Below are 5,040 nucleotides of genomic sequence, written 5' to 3'. Positions count from 1 at the left end.
CGCGACAGGAGCAAGCCAGGCCCCCAACCATCGTGCAAGTGTGGGGGAGACCAGTGGCGGCCAGGCGACCTCCAGAGAGAGGGAGGGGGATGAGAGACAGACAGGGAGAGAGACAGAGACAGATGCAGAGACAGAGATAGAGAGACAGAGACAGGGAGAGAGACAGAGACAGACAGATGTGGAGACAGAGATATAGAGACAGAGAGACAGAGACAAGGAGAGACAGAGACAGGGAGAGAGAGAGAGAGAGAGGGAGAAGGACAGAGATAGAGACAGAGAGACAGAGACAGGGAGAGAGACAGATGGGGAGACAGAGATATAGACAGAGAGGCAGAGACAAGGAGAGACAGAGACAGGGAGAGAGAGAGAGAGACAGAGACAGGGAGAGGGACAGAGATACAGAGAGACAGGGAGAGAGACAGAGACAGACAGATGCGGAGACAGAGAGACAGAGACAAGGAGAGACAGAGTCAGGGAGAGGGACAGAGATACAGAGAGACAGGGAGAAAGATAGAGACCGAGATGGAGAGACAGAGTCAGGGAGAGGGACAGAGATACAGAGAGACAGGGAGAGAGAAAGATAGAGACCGAGATGGAGAGACAGACAGAGATACAGAGAGAGACAGAGAGGGGCAGAGACAGAGAAACAGACTGGGGGTGACAGAGCGAGCGAGAAGGTGAGGATCCCGCTGCTCTAAGAGGAGAAGCCATGGGGGTCCTGTCCTGCAGTCACAGCGGAAGGACCCTGACCCGGTGGAGGTGGAGTGTGGCCAGCAGTGGGTCTGTCCTCGGCTCCTCCCGTTTCTCAGCCGCAGTGGGGGTTCCTGCCTGCCTGGCCTGGGCCCAGGAGGGCGGGGCGCAGAGCCAGCCTGGCCTATCACAGCTTGGGGTGAAGCAGCCCAGAGCCAGCTGCCCCCCTGCAGCCATGGCGCCCTAAAGATGGCCCAGGAGCTGGGAGGGGCGGCCCTGGCTTGCGCTGTAGTCACACCTGTGGGTCCAGCTCGGCTGCCCTGGAGTGGTGTACCCTGGCGTCCTTAGGATTCCTATGAGAGTGTCCTGCCACCTGCGGTCCCTCCACCTGGGCACGGGATGTGCTCCTCTCAGCCCGACCTCAGAGTGTGCCCGCTGGCTTCATACCTGGCTCTGCCCCTCCCTGAATGCCTGGGCTTGGACAGCTCTCTGCTCCCTCTGGGCCTCAGTTTTTTCATCTGGGAAACAGAATTAACCCAGTCCCTCCGCTCAGGGTCGTTGCCAGGATTCGGTGAGTTTGCAGTTGCAGATCGCAGGGCAGGCCCAGCACGTTAGCTGTCACTCATGATGCTTTGGGGTGATCTGCGTCCCGCCAGAGCCTCCTAAGCCCCCACAATCCACTCCCCACAGGGTTTCTGAGGGAGGCCAGGAGCGTGGCAGGGAGGGAGAGGTGTGGCTGGGATCTGGGGCCACCCACCCACTGGGCAGCCTTGGCCCATCCACCCTGGATGTTATGCACTGAATGTGTCTCCTCAAAGACATCTTTGTGTGTGTGTGTGTGTGTGGTTTTAAAGTTTTTAGTAGAGATGGGGTCTTGCTGTGTTGCCCAGGCTGGTCTTGAACTCCTGGGCTCAAGCGATCCTCCCACTTTGACCTCCCAAAGTGCTGGGATTACAGGCGTGAGCCACTGTGCCCAGCCACCAAAGTCACATTTTGAAACCATGACCGCCAGTGTGATGGTGTTAGGAGGGGGCCTTTGGCAGGTGATTTGGGTTAGATGAGGTCGTAAGGGCGGGGCCCCCACAATGAGATTGGTGCCCTGGTAGGGGGTGAAGGGACCAGCACTTTCTCTCTCGGGCTTGTGAGGACACAGTGAGAAGGTGCTGGCTTTGAACCAGGAAGCGGGCCTCTAAGAACCTGACCCTGCCGGCACCCTGACCTCAGACTCCTGCACAGCAGTGGGACAGCAAATGCCTGTGTGGAAGCCCCACGGTCTACAGCAGCCTGTCACGGCAAGCTGAGCTAAGACACTGTGCCTCAGTTTCCCTCCCTGTAACACGGCAGCTGGAGAGGGTGTGTCCTGGCCTCGGAGGTCACCCACGTGGAAGCCGCACGGTCTACAGCAGCCTGTCACGGCAAGCTGAGCTAAGACACCGTGCCTCAGTTTCCCTCCCTGTAACACGGCAGCTGGAGAGGGTGTGTCTTGGCCTCGGAGGTCTCCCATGCAGAGGTGTTGTATAGCACCCATGGGGCTGTGTGTGTTTGGTCAAAAGGCTGGGTCACGCTGAGGGCAGCCAGTGCCTGGGCCCGGCCACGTGGCTCAGAGAGACCCTGGGCCCCCAGGCTGACCTCCCCGGGGTGGAAGCAAGAAGGGAAGAGGTCCTTGCCCCTCACTGGGGTGGTGTGGGTCCTCTGACCTCCTTCAGAGGGTTTTTGACTGTGGCTGCAGGCTGGTGATGCCCTACATCCTGGGCTTGGGGGCACAGCTTCTCCAAGTTGGGCCAGCACAGCCTGAGGTATAAGCAGTGACTGAAAATCCAGAATGTCACATGAAGTCTCCAGGTGTTTAGATGGTGACTCAGGCGAAGATGGAAAACTGCCTGCTGAAGACACAGAACTGAGGTCCCATCACGAGGAAGGTGTAGGCGGATGGGCCGGGGGCGTGGACCACAGAAGGACGGGCCGGCAGCCCTCATAGGTGCCGAGCTCACGGGGTTGGGGAAGGCCCGGGAGCTGTGCTGGGCTGAAGAAGGCCGCCCTGGGTGAGGTCTGTCCCTGCAGCATCCTCTGATCTGAGATCCACTGGCTGCGTGTCTTTCCCAACTCTGACCTTGGGAGGACACCTGGGTTCCAGGAGACACAGAAGCGAGCCCAGGGTGGTCAGCGCCTCCCCAAGGATGCAGAGGACTCTCATTCTGCGGGTGCAGCTTTCTATGAACATGAGATCCTTTCCACAAAACAACACGCCCTGCCCGCGTATTCCTCATCCGAGACCCGCACGACCAGAAAACTGTTTTGGAGCTCAGATTGTTTGGAGTTTGGACACTATATTTGCGTTATACTTACAGGTTGAGCATTTTTCTCTGCTTTTCTTTTTTCAAATACTGCCACTTGGCCAGGTGTGTTGGCTCATGCCTGTCATTCTAGCACTTTGGGAGGCCGAGGCAGGTGGATCACCTGAGGTCAGGAGTTCAAGATGAGCCTGACCATCATGGTGAAACCCTGTCTTTACTAAAAATACAAAAATTAGCCAGGTGTGGTGGTGGGCACCTGTAATCCCAACTACTCGGGAGGCTGAGGCAGAAGAATCACTTGAACCTGGGTGGCGGAGGTTGCAGTGAGCCAAGATCTCGCCACTGCACTCCAGCCTGGGCGACAGGCTCTGTCTCAAAAAAAAAAAAAAAAAAAAAAAAAAAGTGAAATCCCAAATGTTCCGTGTGCACCCCGAGCCCATCAGTGCTCAAAAGGTCTTGGGTTTTGGGGATTTCCGACTTTGAATGTGGGGTCAGGGTAGCCTCAGCTGCACGTGTGTATCAAAAGCTGGGGGCTCATGAAATGTGTCATGGGCTGGCGGGGCTCCAGGCCCTGCCCCGGGACCCAGCACGGCCACCCCACTGCCAGAGGGAGGTGGGCTGCAGCGTGGAGGGGCAAGTGCAGAGCAGCCCCCCCAGCCTGCCTACGGTTCACCTCTTCACCAGATAGAACTGGCAGAAGAGGCTTACCACGGAGTGTTTGGACTCTAAAACCGCAGGGAGCCCCGCCGAGGTGAGAGCCCAACCCAGCAGACAAGACCCACAGCCGGCTTTGCTCTGGGGCATGACCCGGGGCGTGGGGACCATGGGGCTGGGCCAGCTGCACAGGGGGCTTCACCCCACAGGCTGCTGGGCAACTAAGCGTGATGAGGAAACACCGCTTGGTGCAGGGCAGAGCCGGTGTCCTCGACGGACAGGAGAGAGGTCGGTCTTTCCACAGACTGGTCTGACAGGCAGGGACTCCTCCTGCTCCAGGGAGCAGATGGTGAACAGGTGGGACAGAGGACACGGCCAGGCTCCATGAGGATGTGGCCTCTCTCCACGGGGAGGTGGCCCGGCTCCATGAGGCCTGCCTGCCCGGCCCTGGCAGCCTCGTCCTGGGATGGACGCCATCCCAGGACAAGGGGGATGTGGGCTTTGGCTCCTGGGTGCCAGGAAGCCTCACCTGCACCCTGGGCGGCCCCAGCTGCTCCCTATGCCGGGCCTGTGGTCAGGAACTTCCTGCTATGTGGGAGTGAATCCCCCACAGTCCAACGGCCACCTCCTCATCCTCACTGAGCCACGTTTGAGGAGGCACCCGGGCCCTCCACAGCCCAGGGCAGATGCTGGTGAGCCAGAGCCTGAGGCCCTGAATCTGTGGCCTGGGGTACATCTGTGCTGCAGAGACCAGAGGACTGTGCACCGGCGGGAGGACTGGGCCCTGCAGAGTGGCATCGGCTGCACCCTCTGAACAGGAGGGTCCTGCAGGACAGACACGTCACTTGCCGGCCAGAGTTGGGGCAGGGTGAGGGACCCCGCTGTGGATCCGGAGGCTGGGAGCAAAGGGAGCAAGCGACAGAGTGGCCGGAGCTAGAATCAGCCCTGCGCAGGGAGCACCTGCCCTCCCTCTCGGGCGCACCCAGGTCCCAGTGCTCGGCCGGGCATCATGGTCTAGTGCTGCTGGGCAGACAGCATCCCAAGTGGCTCACCCAACAACTGAGTGCCTTTCCTCGGGCACCTCCCACACTGAGAATCTCGCTGGGCCAGCTGGCGCCCCGCCCGCCCGTGATGCCCCTGCCTGTAGCACCGAGGCTCATCCCCCACTGGGCCTCAACTCTCCCATCTGTGACAGGGGCGTGGGGACCCCTCGGGGCACGAGGACTGGAAGAGACAGCGCGGAAACGGCTGATGAACAAGGGGGGATGCGACTGCCCAGACCTCCTGGGAAGCCCCCACTCCAAGTGCAGGTGCGTGGGCCCCCGGTCAGGGCCAAGCCCCTTGAGGCCCAAGGGCGCCCACTCGCATGGCCCTGGAGCACCAGGGAGCCCAACCGAGCCGC

Source organism: Pongo pygmaeus, chromosome 10 (assembly GCF_028885625.2).
Source record: "Pongo pygmaeus isolate AG05252 chromosome 10, NHGRI_mPonPyg2-v2.0_pri, whole genome shotgun sequence".
Taxonomy (NCBI): domain Eukaryota; kingdom Metazoa; phylum Chordata; class Mammalia; order Primates; family Hominidae; genus Pongo; species Pongo pygmaeus.
Note: the sequence above shows the minus strand (reverse complement) of the source record.